Source organism: Euphorbia lathyris, chromosome 10, assembly GCF_963576675.1.
Source record: "Euphorbia lathyris chromosome 10, ddEupLath1.1, whole genome shotgun sequence".
Lineage (NCBI taxonomy): Eukaryota > Viridiplantae > Streptophyta > Magnoliopsida > Malpighiales > Euphorbiaceae > Euphorbia > Euphorbia lathyris.
In genome coordinates this window covers 36,309,002-36,326,865 of record NC_088919.1, presented here as the reverse complement: position 1 = coordinate 36,326,865, position 17,864 = coordinate 36,309,002, and positions in this window count along the sequence as shown.

Genomic DNA, 17,864 nt, shown 5'->3' with positions numbered 1-17,864 from the left:
AGGCATCTACGAGCTGAGCATGAGATGAACCTGCCCAAGGCTATGATATGCCCATTAAGACGTTGTACCTCTCTAACATTTTATGGCGTCTTCATATCCAGAACAGCTTGAATTTTGTCTGGGTTTAGACTCACCCCTTTCTGGCTGATCATGAATCCCAGGAATTTTCCATAAGTCGCCCCAAAGGTGCATTTCTCCGGATTCAACTTAATATTGTGCTATCGAAGGACCGCAAGGACTTCCTTTATGTCATCCGCATGCTTCTCCACGGTGGTACTCTTGATGATCATATCATCTACATAGATAGAAAAGTTGTCACCTTTTCTCCCTTCGAATATTTTATTCATCATCCGCTGGTAAGTTGCCCCTGCATTTTTTAGTCCAAAGGGCATGACCTTAAAGCAATAGGTCGCTTGGTGTGTCACGAACGAAGTTTTGATCCTGTCAGATGACTCCATCAGGATCTGGTGATAGCTCGACTTCACATCAGTGAAGGAATACAGGGTGTGTCCCGCGGTTCCGTCTACTAAGATATCAATACACGGTAAAGGGTAGTTGTCTTTGGGACAAGCTTTATTGAGATCTGTGAAATCAATACACATGCGGTATGATCCGCCTGCCTTCTTGACTAGCACAACATTCGTTAGCCATTGCGTATAAATTACTTCCTCGATGGCGTCCGCCTTCTTGAGTTTAGAAATCTCTTCCTCAATCACCTTCTATCTCTCAAGACCATGATTCTTCCGTTTTTGTGCTATCGGGACCGCGTCCTCGGCGATATTAAGTTTATGAGTAATCACATCCGGACTAATCCCTGGGAGGATCTCATCTTTCCATGCGAAGACATCTTCCGACTCGAGGAGAACCTTTGTAATATCTGCCTTAATTTCATCTTTTAGCCCTCTAGCGATTCGTACCTGCTTTCCATTTGCCATAAGAAACATCTCTGTATCTCCCAGGGCCATTGTGACAAGTTCCTCCTCTTCATCATCCTTAGACTATGGGCGAATCGTCAAGGATGCCGAATATGTCTCCTGAGCAACTCTTTGTAGGGATGGCAACGGGTAGGGTACCCGCGGGTAATGCCATTCCCAAACCTTTACCCTTTTATTTTTTAATTACCCGTACCCGTCCCATTACCCTAACGGGTATACTTTTTGCATCCCATACCCTTCCCATTTAATTCGCGGGTACCCGTGGGTACCCTTACCCGTTAAGAATCAATAAATAAATAAAAACATTACAAATTTAACAAACTATAAATTTAATAAATCATCAATCTAAAAATTGAATAAATTGAACCTTAATTAATAAGAATAAAGTAGTTAGTGGTATCACTCAATTGTTGAAAAATAAATGGTTGGGGTTTAAATTTCACGTCTTACATCTAAAAAAACAATGATATTTATTAATATAAAAAAAATTTATGACGGGTAACGGGTACCGGGTACCCTAGGGGGTATTCCCATACCCGTCCCATTACCCTAACGGGTAATGGTTTTGATCCCATACCCATCCCATACCCTTTTATATAGGGTACGGGTAGTCCCATTAGGGTCGGGTAGTGTCGGGTACCCGCGGGTACATTACCCGTTGCCATCCCTAACTCTTTGGTTCCCTTTGACCATTACTCCTCCCTTGGCAGTAGGGATGTGCATAGTTAAATGGCGAATGGATATGAGAGCAGCTGCCTCTGAGATGAAAGGCCGTCCCAAGATGACATTATAAGCCAATTGACCATCCATAATGGAGAACTCCAGATCTCCCTTCCAGACTTGATCTTCATCTGCCAACTCGCATTCCAACATTACTTGCCCTTTCGTCTGGATTGTGTGTCCGGTTACTCCCAGGATGTCTACAATGGTGGTCTCCACCTGGATAGGATCGATCTTGAGCATGGCGAATGCCCCTCTTGTAATGACGTTGCATGAACTGCCAGTGTCGATCATTACTCTTTTCATTTCCCATCCCTCCACCATCATGGTGATGACCAGAGCATCTGCGTGAGGAGGAACCTCTGGGCCTACATCCGCGAAAGGGTGGTTGAGTGACATCCTGTCAAGAGCAGTGGTTTTTGTCTTCTTTAGCGCAGGTTGATATCCTAGTCCGCCCGCTATGAAATTAATGACCCCTCTCGCCTTCTTTCTCGGATCATCTCTTGGTTTATCACCGTCTCCTTTTTTATTATCATTTTGGACGAACCTGTCCAACTTTCCCATTTCAATAAGCCTTTCTATCTCCCTGGCCAACTCCCAGCATGCATCCGTCTCATGACCATTCCTCCTGTGGTACTTGCAATAATTTTTGGGATTTTTCCCCGTGTTGGTGTACTCCCCTCCTTTTGGTTCGGGGTATGAAATGCTCCGTTTGTGCTGGCTGTTCTCTATCCACATGAGCACTTCACTTTTGGAGGCATTTAATGGTGTAAACGACGACATGTATGTGGATTTGTTCCTAGATCCTCTTCGCCTACCTCGGGATGACGAATCAGGGAGCTTTTCCTTGTCCCGTCTACGAGATTCGCCTTTGTCTCTCTTGGGTGGAGATACAGACTCTCTGCGGATGTCATCAACCTCCATGAAATCCTTGCATCTTTCTATCAGCTCTGCCATATTCCTCGGTTTGTTTCTGATTAGATCCTCTTATAAGCTTTTACATGTTGTGTTCTTCACTAGCGCTTCCACTTCCATGGAGACATCCACATCAACAATGCGGATACATAACTTGTTGAAATTGTCGACATACTCCCGAAGGGGTGCATTCTCTTTTTGTTTCAACTCAAATAGCTTTCGCGATTTAACCACTGGAGGAATGCATCTGGCGAATTTCGCACAAAATTCTTGACTTAACTGATCCTAGCTGTCTATCGATCCTGGGGGAAGGGACTGGAACCAGTCATAGGCAGGACCTTTGAGCGTAGTGATGAACATCCGACACAGCACTGCCTCACTGGTCCGATTAAGGCCAACCAACATGCGATACTTCCTTGCATGGGCTTCAGGATTATCCTCACCTGAGTAGACTTGGATGTTGGGAATCTTAAAGTGCCTCTCAGTTTCCTCAGCCTCGATCCACGCAGTGAAAGGCGAATCACGATTGGCGAATGGGTTATGCCTGGCATTCTCCTCGTTCTGACGGCGTATCTCGGCTCTGATCTGCTCCGCGATAGTACCTCCATCCTCCCCAGGACGCCTTCTACTTGGAGGTCTACTCTGAGAAGACGAAGAGCTAGAGTCGGATGATGGATCTGATGGTGACCTTCTACCACCTGCGCCACGTCCGCCTGGAGGAGCTCGCCTATTTTCTCCTTGGTTTGGTGGTAGATGTTGCCTATCCTGTCGAGGTGACCCAGCTTGCCGCTCGCTTCTCCTTCGGTCAGATGCTGGAGGAGATCTACCTCGCCGGTATGATCTACGCCCGGGGCGAGAAGGGGGTTGAGATCGCTCCTTTCCATGCGTCTTCTTACGCTTCTTATGCCTCCGACCCTCCTGACTGCCAATGGTGATCCCAGGGTTTGCGGTGCCCCCAGGAAAAGCTGGGTCATTCCTTTGACTCCCTTTCGGTATCTCAGAAAACAGCCTTCGATTCAACGGTTGGCTACTGGCGAGCACTGGATTAACAACTGTGGAGTCCGCAGGGTGAGAAAGAAAAAACGACGAGTTACGAGCATTGGGTCCTATAAGAGTATTCTGCCATTGTGATGGGGTAGGAACTGGAGGAGGACGACGGAGGTTGAATGGGGGAACTGTCAGGTAAGACCTTAGTCGACTCTCCATGGCGGGTCCATGCTCTCTTCCGATGGACCCCGCGTAAATTTCAATGAAAGAGTCAGGTGACATGCTCCCCTCTCCATGCACGGTTGGTGCATCAGGATCAACGCGGCCAGCATTCGTAACAGGATTAGTTGATGGTGTTATGGGTGGTATTTCTGTTCCTGTTGAGGGATTGGACCCTCCGCTTGTCATGTTTAAAATGTGAACGAAATCCTTATTAGGTTAGGACTCCACGCTCACCGCACCAATTGATAACTAGTGATGAATTTCCGATCCGCTTCCTTCCCTGTGGGGGCATCATTGGGTTCGACGGGGGGAAGCTCCGATGCCAAAGTCAGTATGGAAAAGGGAGAATAAACTATATTGGCAAGGTAGGGTTTAAGAGTGAGAATGAAAGTGTACCTCAATAGCTTGGGGTGCAAGCTATTTATAGTCATGTGATCGTAACTCCCAGTAACCAGAAAGTCTCCATTAATGCCTCATTAATGGAGGTTACGGATCTCCTTTAAGTGTGGCCGTTAGCTCATTAACGGTCCATTAATTGTCTTTATTGGGAATCGGCTCAACCATTCGCCAGGCGGATCGAGGCATGATGGCGGGTCTCACGTAGGTTTGACTACGGATCTCGTGTTGCAGAGTCTAGGTGATCCGCCACTCGGATGACTTGCTTGATACGCCATTGCTTCCCTGGCGCTCCTAATATGCTGTCGTTTTGGTAAATATCCTCTTTGATCCCGTGGAGAATATCTCGATGTTATCAATTATATAAACGGTAATTAGTAGTGTAGTGTGTAATTCTACTATCATTATATATTATATAATTATAGTCTTTTTTTTGTGCTATTTGACTTGTGAGAAATTAGATAGATGTGACCATATCTCGTATAGTCATCAATAAATGTGATGAAATAATAGGTTTCACGCATAGCCTCACGTTCATCGGACCACAAACATCATAATGGATTAATTATAAATGATATTAGGTTTTCCAAATGGTTTTCTAAACATTTTTCCTTTAAGACTTGATGTCAATGAGGTAATTCTACTTTATTTAAATTACCTAATAAACCTTCTTATGCAAGATGATTTATACGTTCCTACCTTATATGATTTAGTCTAGCATGCCATAATAAAACATCCTTATCACTCACATGAGAAGAAATAGTATTTAAAGAAAAATTATTCTTTGCATTATTAAATCAATGTCTAAAACAGTCAACCCATTAGAAATAAATCTGAAACCATAAAAAGTATCTTCCAAACACTTAAAGCATTATCTTTAAAATAGAAATTGTATCCTAATTTCCTCAAGACAATAACATAAATTACATTTTTTTCGAATCTCTTAAAACAAACAAGACATCATGTAGGAGGAGAGTTTTCCACCTTGTAGGTTCAGTCTACAGGTTATGATCCTTTTAACTTCAACTTTGGAGTTATTCCCTACATATATCTACCTTGATCCTATTGGAATCTGTCAAAACTCGATAAAGGTGTCTCAATCTTTAGTCACATGGTCCATCGTACCTGAATCAACAATCCACGTATGACTAAATTCTGTTAAAATAATAGTAGTAAAAACACATAGTTCACTCATCTTTGAGTTAAATGTACCTTAGGGAATTTGCAATCTTTACCTAGTGCCATTTCTCTTGGTAGTTATAACACTTCACTTTAGTGAGATCTACCTTTTTGCTGCTCTTTTACTTGTAGTTCCCTTTATGTTCAAACATCTTAGTATACGTGTCTTTCCTTTTGCCCTTACCTATGCTAAAGAAACATCATGGCTTCTTGCATTATTTGTTGGATTGATTTCAAATTGAGGAAGAGATAGTACAGTTTGCGTCAGAATTTACTTTGGATACTAGCAAACGGCCCTCCTCAAGTTCAAGGTGGGTCAGATGCTTCAAAAGTCTTAATGCATTTTACAATTTCTCCTTCTACATACATTTTCAAAGGTGCTTTCAGATGCATCTTTAAAGAGCGGATAACTGCTTGAACTTATTGATCATCTATCATTACATGACCTGCTACATTAAGTTGTGTGATCAAATTGGACATGGTATGGTCATATCGGTTTTTTATAGGTATCAAACTTGATGGTCAGAGGTCGAAGCTTTGTCATGGAGATATCTCCGAAAGCATCTTTCAAGGATTCTAGAGATCCTTGGCAGTTTGATGTTCACAACAGTGCTTAGTCGGGTCATTATCTATAGCACTAAGTATGGTTAGACGGGCAGTAGAATTAATGTGAGTAAGACTAATTTTTCATTAAGTGGATTAATTCTTAAATTAATTTAGGAAAAAAACTTTTCAATAGTCTTCCTCCATTAATGATAAATTTAAGCGGGGGGAAAGAAATTATTGATGAGTAACGGAATAGTAAAATCTATTAATGGTAAATTTAAGAGGAGAAAAGAAGTTAAAGAGTAATGAAAGAGTAATAAATTTAACATTTAATGGAGAAAAGAGATAATTTCTTATAAAGAAAGTGAGTGATAATATAATATAGTTTATGTTTACATATTATAAATATTAAATAAAATAGTAATTATGGATCATAATTATGATTTATATTATCATCGAAACTATTTTATTACTCATATTTCATTTACACATACCATGTACAACTAGTTTATCTATATAAAAGTTAAACTTTAAAACATTTACAAAAAGTAACACATTAGATCATGCTAAAAGCAAAAAAAAAAAAAAAAAAAAATGCACAAAGTTTAATATTTGAAATTTCGGTTTTTCTAATTTTTATTTTATTTTTTTTATGAAAGTTTTTCTATTTTTTATAATTTACAGTTACATAACCTAAATTAAGATCACTATAACTCCAAAAATAATAAAAAAAATAATACAATTTATATTATTTGAAATATAAAAAAAATGAAAAACACATGTACGCATAAAGAGGGCCGGTCCTGATATTTTATTGGTTTGACATAATTCAAATTGATACTTGGCATAGTTGTAGATTAGTTTTTAAAAGTGAATTTCCCTTTAAATTTCTCTAAAATTTTGGGTGTTGTTAAACCCAGCTCCAAATTCCCACCCCTAGCCCCCGTGAAAGGACGAAAATGCCCTTTCATGGGTTATGAGGATGAAAAAGCTTTTTTTTTTTGCCATTCCGTCACGCGGACGTGTGGTTATCACGCCTCACCGCGTGGTCAGGCGTGATAGCCACACGCCTCACCGTGTGGTCGGGCGTGTGAGACACACGCCCCACCGCAAGGTCGGGCGTTTGGCTATCACGCCCGACCACATGGTGAGGCGTGATAGCCACACGCCCGACCACACGGTGAGTCGTGTGGCTATCACGCCCGCGTGACGGATTGGCAAAAAAATAGCTTATTAAACCCGTAAATAGGCCGTTAAACCCGTAACTACAGAATTGTACTTTAAACCTAAAAATACCATACAATTTTAACTAAAATCAGTAACAATAATATAAGTTCATGAATAAATATTATTAATTACAACACATAAAACTAATATAATCTAGTCCAAGCCGCTCTCCTTTCAGCGTATAGATTGTCCAAGTGACGAACACTCGGATCACGAAATATACGCCATTGGGTGGCAATGTGAGGCACTGGAAATGAAGGACTTAAATAAAGACGTATGTAGTGATGATAACTCCCCAAATGACAAATCACAATCTCTCGCTCTGGTGGTCTTCCATCGTCCGAACGCATCGGCAGTATAGTGCAACATCCTAACTGTGATGTAGTAAAAAGGAATATTACTGCATTCAAAACAGATGCAGCAGCAAATAAGTCATCCGGACTCACCATCCAGTGGGACTCACTACACCCCGCTCCTGCCCATTTAATACGCGTGAGGGCAGCATCAAATCCATTCCCGAACACTAGAGCATACAGATCACGGTTTGCCCGCATCTCATTCTCTATGAGCACTCTCATCAGCTTCCACTCCTCCTGGCTATAGGTGATGGCATTGGCTAAAACACGAAATCCACAGTTACCATCTGCTACAACATCATGGTATCTAGTAATAAATGGTACGATGAGACCTTGAACCCGATGTAAATGGTGGTAACCGGCGATATCCGCATCAAATCCGGATGAACATATTAATATATGAAATTCATCAAGAAAAATATATTTACTTTAACTTCAACATATATATTACTAAAATAAAATATACCCAGCATCTCGTTGTTATGCACAGATGAGGATGAGGATCGGCCTCGACTACGACTACTCCTCGAACCTGAGGACCGTGCTCGACCTCGTGGTGCCTGACTGTACTCCCATGCACTCGGATTTCGTTTCGTTGATGAATTCCCCTTTGGTCTACCCCTAATAGTGTCTTTGACCTCAGGTTCTTTGAAGCCACTTTGTTCCGGGTTTATCTGATCATGAATCATCATCGATATGCTATGCACCATTGAAGGATCTAATTTTTCAACCTTTTCCACAAGAGAGTGAAAAAACCGGTGATCCTCAGACTCGTCAGCATATACGGGAGCAGTAACTGGTATGTCCCTCAAACCTTCAAACGCAAGAGATCTCCAAAAAGGATGGATGCGATCAGCACGGCCGATGTGTTCGTGTCAATATATGTTTTAAGCTCACATGCACACAGAATGCCATGAGTCATGGGCAACACGCATCCGCATTCACTTACCACATCCATACTCAATCCGCGCATATGCTTGAGCTCATCATTCAGTACATGCAAGCAGTAATGTGAAACGTGTAAGTTGAAATACTTAAAAGGTTGTTGACAGTGAGCCACCGCAGTTCTTCTTCTCGAGTCCTCGAGTGAGTATCTGATTATATACAGTAAAGGATTACAAAACTAATGTATTACAATTTAAAAGATTAAATTAAATAACAGAATAAATGTCTTACTTGATCGCCTCGATCTGAGCCTCAATATCCTTGTGCACCTTCGCCCATACTGTATCGAGTGCACCAGTAGATGAATTCAACCACTGTTTCAACTGTGCATGTGAACTCTCCACTCGACAGGTTGTGGTGTTTCCTAAGTGCAACACCTTGTTCGTCCATGCTCGACAAAACTTCTCTTTATGCACTAGCCATGTGGTCTCCACGTACTCTATCACACGAGGCCAGTTGGTAGTAGTATTCTTCATGGCTACCACTGCCGCCTCATATTCGGCTACTGTCGGGGCTTCAATTATACGTTTCCATTTGGAATTCTTAAAAATTTCACCAAAACTCTTCATTCCACACAACTTGCCTACTCTATCCTCCACGTCTTTATTAATATGCCATGTGCATAATAAATGATGACTATGAGGAAATACCTCACGAACCGGTCTCATCAGTCCTAACTTCCGGTCCGTAGCAATGGCTGTCGGATGCACATCAGGTTAGAGCAAAAGCTTCAATTTTTGTAACACCCACATATAACTTCCCTTAGTTTCATCCTTCATGATTGCATAGGCGATCAAGAAGTTTTTGTTTGAAGGAGTCATTCCAATGATCTCAAAGAATGACATCTTATACTTGTTTGTTTTATATGTTGAATCCATACCAACAAACAAGTAATAAGATCGGAACAGTGTGATCGATGTAGGATGTGCCATAAATAAGTGAGTCACAACATTGCTGCCCGGCACCGCTTGCGTCCAATGTACGTATTCCTTATCTACAGCAAGCCGATAAAACTGACCGATTACATCCCGACCCTCAAAGCTCTCAGTCTTGATTTTCTCCCTATAGTTATAGACATGTCTTTGTGTCGGGCAATCCTCCGGATGTTTTTCTTTGATTGCAGCAAAAATAGCACAAGGCTTAGCTTGAGCTGAACTCATTTCACTAACAAGTTTTTTGGAACTCGGGCTTAGTCCGCTCATCTGTCTGTAGCCCTAACGATATACAGCCAACTAATGATAGTGTTGTCCTCTATCTCCAGCAATCCCATTCACCACCCAACCGCCTAATTCAGCGATTTCCAGAACCTTTATCTGGAATTTGCAACCACAGTACTTGGTTTTTGTATCCCTTCGTACTACTTCCTCCATATCCATATCCCTTTTCCTTATATAATTCTTAATACCACGAGCATATTTAACCAATATCCATTTTGACTTTTCCCCTGTCTTGTGCGACGTTGTGGTTAACTCGAAGCTGATCCCAATTGCCGTCTGTTTTGCCCAGTTAATAGCTTCATGATATGTTTGAAACGTTTGTTTGGGAAAAAACTACGAACTGTAATCTGTTGGAGTTTAGTGTCCTAAAGACAATTGTTTTAGGATATAAATATTAATGAATAAATTTTTTATTTAATCATTTGTTTAATCAGATATATAGCTTTAAAATGTAACTATATATAAAGGCACAAAACTTTCATAAAGAAAGTAATCCTAAGTTTATTTAAGTAGTTATAAAGTGTTCATACAAGCATGAAATGAGACTATACTTTATAATAGACCAATAGACTTAAAATCAACCCAAGTCAAGTAATATGTTATAGGGGTTGGCATATTACTGTTGAGACTTGCATGTAACAGTATTTTCTGTCGAGACAGAAAGCTGATCTCACAAGCTTTAGATATTTAGATATCTAGACAGTTACATGGATCCGGTGAAGGAGTTCATTAGGATTGGGACCCGACTTGAGATAACATAATGGATTAATTTATCTAAAAGTGTTAACTGTTCATCTCATTGGTATTAGTAGGTATAACTAATCCTCAGACTCAAACATTCGTTAATTAGTGATTCTGGATTATGGAGTCTGGTACTTTGATTCTGTGCGAGCACGATCCAACATGTGAGAGCCTGGGGTGTGTGAGAGCAGGGTTGGGTATCACACAAAGTAATTACAGAATAGTTAATGTCAGATTGAGTATTCGTCACTCCCGATAAGTGGGAGATATATCCAAATGGCCGCTTGTGGTGAATTAACTGAAATCCTTGCAAGGTGATAGAGTTAAGAGTAGAAATGGATATTTCACTTAACTTATCTTTTAGAGTGAATTCAACCTGTACAAGTAAAACCGGACTCTTCGTTATATGTAACCTTGACACGTTCCATGGTTATAAGGAATTTACCGACAGGATATAGTTGATGAAGGATCGTATTATACTGTACCTAATGCAGAAAGGTTAACGTCAGTTATCAACCTGACTTCTTAATTGCTCTGGGGGAATATCATAGGTTCTGCTAGTAACAGCTCGCGATAGTATTCCGTTATATATATGTTGGAATTAATCTCAAAGGATATATACGGCTAGTGGCAATAAAGGACCTAATGGGTCGCATATGGGACTTGGAACCAGAGGACGAAAATGTAATTAGTGAGACACTAATAATGGGCCGAAATTTATTAAGTAAATAGGGATAATTAATTTGACTTAATAATTATAATTAGATTATGATTATAAATTAAATTAAAGGATTATCTGATAATATTAATTAGAGGTTTTTTAATGTGATTGAAACTCCAATTAATTATCCCTAACAATAATTAAATTATTAATATGATTAATAATATTATCTAGATATAATTAGTTATTATTTAGATAATAATAAAGTGTTTATTTAATTATCTAATTAGTAATCCTATTCCGAATAAGATTCTAATTAATTAATTACCTAACACAACTGGGATTAGGGTTTTGAGAAGTCTATAAATAGACTCCCTAATCCCATATTTCGACCAACCAAAATAAGAAAGGAGGAGGAACCGTTCCGTCTTCGTCTCGGCTAATTTACATTATTTCTTACTCTCTCTTTTATCTCGTATCGATTTCTGTTAGAGGCAATCATTGTGATTGCTATTATTAAGGTTGATTATTGATTAGTTATTATTTTCTGTGTTGTTTCTTTTGTTGATTGTGATACACGGATTAAGAGTTGTGGGCAATTCGTTTGCAACTGTAGATAGTTCTTCAGAAATGGTATTTCATTCTATCCATCTTTATATGAAATAACAATTAACAGATCTTGGAAAAGGGAAATAGATAAAATTTTATTATTCCGTTGTGCCTAGACTTGTCTATTTTCCTACATAATCAATGCCGTTTCCGCCAAATTCTTCAAACGAAACCTCCTGCAAATGATAAATAACGAACATTACATTCCAACATGCGACATTTCTACAACATTTTGGTGTCAAAACCCGAAAAAAACAGCAACAAATATGCTCGGACGTGTGAGCATCATGCCCCACCATATGGTGGGGCGTATGAGCATCACGCCTCACCATGTGGTGGGGCGTTTTAACATTACGCCCCACCTCATGGTGGGGCGTATGCACATCACGCCTCACCAGGCGTGATGTGCATACGCCCCACCATGAGGTGGGGCGTAATGTTCAAACGCCCCACTATGAGGTGAGGCGTGATGCTCACACGCCCGAGTCCCGAACCATATTTTTTTTAAAAAAATTTTACAAAATTAAATGGAAGTTTAATCGGAAAAATACCTCGACTTCAGGGACAACGTCACTCTCGTCTCTTTCCGGTGATAACGGATTGCTCTCCATCAAACGCGTTGTCTTTGATTTCGGATCAAAATGTATTTGGGAGAGTTTGAGAGAGTTTGGGAGGGTTTGGATTTTTCAATTTTTGGTTAAAGGGCGGTTACGTCTTTTTTCGGGGCTGGAAGTGTGAAATTGGGGCTGGGTTTAGTAATCCACAAATTTTTTGAGAAAATTACATAAAATATTATGTTTCAGTTATATTTTACATTTAATGATGATGTCTGTTTTATAAAAAAATAAATAAACTATTCTACTTATGTCAAATTAGACCGTTATTATAAATTTATTTAAAACTATATGTATTTATTAAAACATAATCATATTCCCCTAAATTCACATTACCAATATTTCTCCTTATAATTACAGTTTTCAATTTTTTGGTCTGCATTTTTTCCTTAGAGCAAGTCTAATGCAAAGTAACAAACCTCCACATTATAAAAAATAACATTCTAAAATTATATACCACTAGAACCCCTTGTTACTTCAATTTTTTATAAACCCCACTTTCATGAAACACTCTATATTTACTAAATTAACATATAATTAATAATTTTTTACCCAACAACATAATTAATACAATACTAATTATTAATGTAAAAAAATATTTATCTAATATAATAACAATATGCATTATTATTTTAATAAAATTAAATAAATAATTATTATAAATTGTTTGATTAATTAAAATTAAAATTATCGAGAAGACAATTTGTTGAATAATTTCTTCAATTAATCAAACTTGTCAACGTTATGAGTAAAATTGCTCTTGGCTGCCAACAAAATAATTAATTCAATACTTATGAGCTCTGCTACAGTACTCATCTTCCTTCTCTTCAGATCCACCGCCTATGCAAGAACCAATCGGCGACATCTTGCTGCCGTTGTCAACTAATCTGGCCGACCAGCATCAGCGGTCAAAGAAGAAAACGAAAGTTGCGGACGGCAGCCCCGAAGCCCATGAACAGCCGGAAAAAGTCTTGTCGCCGGAGAAGAGGAAGTTAAACTTCAAAGGTGGACTCTTAGGCTATGTGTGCTCGGATATGGAGGCGGAGCAACTCGATTCTGAAGATTCAGTCCCGATGAATGACATTGATTTCGACTCAGATGATGATTTGAATGAGGAAGACGACCCGCTCTGTCCTAAGGTTCGATTGTCGGCTGATGAGAGGAAGGCCTTACGGTCACTATGGAAGCATTCCCTAATTGTGAAAGTCCTTAGACGGAGAGTCGATTACCATTTTTTAAAGCAGAAACTGCAGTCTTTCTGGGTAAAGCAAGGTACTGTAACTCTCATTGATCTTGCTAATGATTTTTATATAGCTAAATTATCCTGTGAGAATGACTATTGGAACGCCATTAGAGGAGGTCCTTACTTGGTAGCAGACCATGTTATGTCTATCCAGCCATGGAAGCCGGATTTCGACCCGTATGGTTCGGAAGTGAATCGTATCCTTACATGGGTCAGATTTCCCGGGCTCCCAATAGAGTACTATAATCACCTCTTCCTTACTAAACTTGCTGGGATGGTTGGGGATGTGAAATTCATTGATAAAAAGTCTATTGATGCTGAGCGAGGCAAATTTGCTAGAGTGTGTGTTGAGGTAGACCTTAACAGGCCCCTGCTCTCTAAATACATGCTCCGTCGTCGGGTGCATTGTATTGAGTATGAGGGTCTTCACACTATTTGTTTTGAGTGTGGCAGGTATGGTCATCTTCTGGAGAAATGTCCAAATTTAGAAAAGAACAAGGGGGAAGCAATGGTGGGGGGAAAGGAAAGTTCATCGAACATTGACCAGGTTATCCGGGATGAAGTGGAGAATGATTACGGGCCTTGGATGACTGCTAGAAAGCCTCGGCGAAACCGTCTCAAGTCATCCAAAAAGGGGGATTTAGGTCCAACAGATAAGAGGGCTGGGGAGAATATAATACAACTCACTGAGTCCATAGTATCAGAACTTAGTGGTAAGCTCTCTAAGAAGGTTGGGGAGGAATCCACCCCAAGTGATAAACTGTGCAAGAATGGGGGGGTCCCGATTCGAAGTCCTCAATCAATCAGGGGCCAATGAAGAAGGTAATCAAGAACTTAAAAACGGGCGTGAGACTAAGATTACAGCACCTCAGTTAATGGAAGAAACACATGAGCTGGTTATGGTATCTAAGCCGAAGGATATTGTTATTGAAGCAGGGACAGCGAAAAATATAGCTAACCAAGCAGTGCACATGACCATTGATGAGTTAATAGATGCTAAGGGAGCCAAATCGGATCCGAGGGATTATAACACGACAGTCTCAACTGATGGGGGTGAGAAGGGATCCTTGGGGCAATAAGTTTTGACGAACGACCCTGGCACGGGCCCTATTAAGAGTAAGCAGCAGGATAAAGGGGCTAAGGGTAGGATTGTTCACCCTAATACTAGCCCAACTACACCATCCGCATCTCAGAAGCAGAAAGCCTTTGAAAAGAAACTCAGAAGCCTTGGATATGAGGGTCGTTAGTCGAAGCCGAGCTCTAATGCTATGCCTACTCAATGACATGGCTCGTGATCCTTTGACTCTCCTTTGTATGGATTTTTTAGTTTGGAATGTTAGAGGTGCAGCGAACAGGAATACTCGCCTGCATTTTAAGGACTTACTTCGGCTTCATAAGCCTTCTTTATTCGCGCTATTGGAAACAAAATGTAGCGGGTCAGTTGTAGATAAAGTTTGTAACAGGTTTAAAGGCTGGAAGTATACTAGATCAGAGGCTCAGGGTCGTGCCGATGGAATTTGGATTTTCTGGAAGGATGGCCTCTTTGACCTGAGAGTAGTTCGCGCTCACCGCCAGTTTGTTCATTGTGAATTAAAACAAGGGGACTCGTTAGTGTGCTTTCTTTTAGTGGTCTATGCTTCTCCTTGTGCTACGGACAGAAACTTAATGTAGGATCAGTTAGCGGTGCTTAGTCACTCCATATCCGAGCCTTGGTTTTTGATAGGTGATTTTAATGATATCGGTAACTTGGAGGATCAGCAAGGTGGTAGTAATCTTTATAGGAACCGAGCCATCAACCACAGTGCCTGTATGAATGCTTGTGATGTCTTCAACCTTGGTTTCTCAGGGGCCTGGTTTACTTGGAGTAGGCAGTCCCTCATGGTGCGTCTTGATAAAGCGTATAGCAACCAAAGGGTCGACTTGCTTTCCCTGAGGCAGTTGTTATCAACCTCCCTTTTCGTCACTCGGATCACGCTCCAATCCTCTTGAAAGCTCATGGTTTAGTTGGCAGACGTGAACTCAGACCCTTCAGATATCTCCTGGCGTGGGAAGAGCATACGGATTTCAAGAATATGGTGAAGAAGGCTTGGGGACGAGGGGTGCACCCTATTAGAGCAGTGAGTGATTTCAAGCAACACGCGGCGGCTTGGAATAGGCAAGTCTTTGGCAATATCTTCTCTCGAAAGTAGAGAATTCTTCATCGATTAGCTGGGGTTTAGAAACTACTAATAAATGATAGGGAGGATAATCTTGTTAAGCTGGAGAGGAATTTATTGAATGAACTCACTGCAGTGCTTAGACAGGAGGAGCTTCTCTGGTTTCAGAAGTCACGTAATCGTTGGATCTCCCAAGGAGATAGAAACACGAAGTTCTATCACCTCTCTACTGTTATCAGACGTAAGAAAAGCAAAATTGAAGCTATCAAGGATGAGACGGGTAAGTGGATCTATGATATGGAGGATATTCGGTCACAAGCTTTGAAATTCTATTCGGCTCTTTATTCGACGGAGGATGGTCCGGAAAATGGGGATACCCTGGTTATGGAGTACACCTTCCCGCAGGTTGACGAGGGTAAATCTCAGTTGATCTTCAGACCAGTTACGGCTGGGGACATTCAAACTGCTATCTTTGATATGGTGCCAACCAAGGCCCCTGGGCTAGACGGCATTCCGACCTTCTTCTTCCAGAAACACTGAACGGATATCAACCTGAGCATTACTGAGTTCGTGTTGCGGATCTTTGCAGGTACTGAGTCTGTTACTTTTGTTAATTAAACTTTGATAGCTTTAATTCCCAAGATCATTAGTCCTACCAGCTTTGCCCACTATAGACCGATTAGTCTCTGCAATGTGTTATACAAAATGGTTACAAAGATCATTGCCAATCATTTCCATCTCCTTTTTCCCTCCATAATATCTCCCAATCAAGCGAGTTTCATCCCAGGTAGACAGCTTGTTGATAACATCATCATTGCTCAGGAAGTTATTCATTCTATGCGTCTGAAAAAAGGCTCGAAGGGCTTTGTAGCAATCAAAATTGACTTGGAGAAAGCTTACGACAGATTAAGCTGGCATTTTATTGATGACACTCTTAGCAAGGCGATTATCCCTAGTAACTGGAAATGGGTAATCAATACATGTGTTAGCTCGTCCTCAATGCAAGTTCTGATTAATGGTGAAGCGTCTGACACGTTCTTCCCAGCCAGAGGTGTCCGGCAAGGTGATCCTATATCGCCTTTTCTGTTTGTCTTATGTATGGAGTGGCTGGATCATTTAATTAGGGATGCTATTGCGGAGCACAAAATCAGACCGATCCATCTCTCTCCAACAGGCCCCCCATCAGTCACTTATTCTTCACCGATGACTTACTGGTTTTCCTTGAAGCTGAAACAAATCAGGTGTGTCAGTTTATGGAGATCATGGATAAATTTTGTCACTTCTCGGGGCAAAAACTCAACCTTCAGAAATCCAAGTTGTGTGTATCGAAGAATGTTTCTGATCACCAAGCTCGGATGATCAGCCAGGTGAGTAAGATCCCGCTCACTAAATGCCTCGGTAAGTACCTTGAGGTTCCCCTGCTTCATGAAAGAGTAAATTCTTCTACGTATGTTGAAACTGTGAATAAGGTTCAAACGAAGCTCAGTGCTTGGAAGGTTAACTCTCTCTCGCTTGCGGGCCGTATCACATTGGTTAACTCTGTTACCTCGGCCGTGCCGGCCCATATTATGAAAACAAACCTCCTACCGATTGGCACCGCTGCCCGTTTGGATAAAATAAACCGAGGCTTCATTTGGGGCAGCACGAGTAGTGCTCAGAAAATGCACCTTCTGCCATGGGATGTAGTTTGTAAGAATAAAAGGAAGGGTGGTGCAGGTGTGAGAGGTGCGACTGATATGAACCGTGTTCTCCTAATGAAGCTGCTTTGGAGAATATGGAAAGAGCCTAGTTCCCTGTGGGTGTCAATCTTAGCCGCTAAGTACAGGAAGGATGTGATCTTTGGAGGAGAAGAGAGAATTGCTCGGAATCGGTCGCACCTTTGGAAGAGCATTCATAGTATTTATGATGATTTCACTTCAGGCCTCTCTTGGAGCATAGGGGATGGAAAGACTACTGCTTTTTGGGAGGATAGATGGCTCGACGAGCTGAAGCTTATCGATGAGGTCATTAAACCTATTGAGACAGCGCACGCGGACTATAAAGTAGCTGACATGTTTGATGAATCAGAAGGCTGGCGGTGGGATATCCTTGAGTCTTATTTTGAGAGTCACATTCTACTCAGGTTCCATGGAATTCTTACATCTAGGGATTCTGATATCAGAGATATGCCGTGTTGGAGTAACGCGTCGAACGAG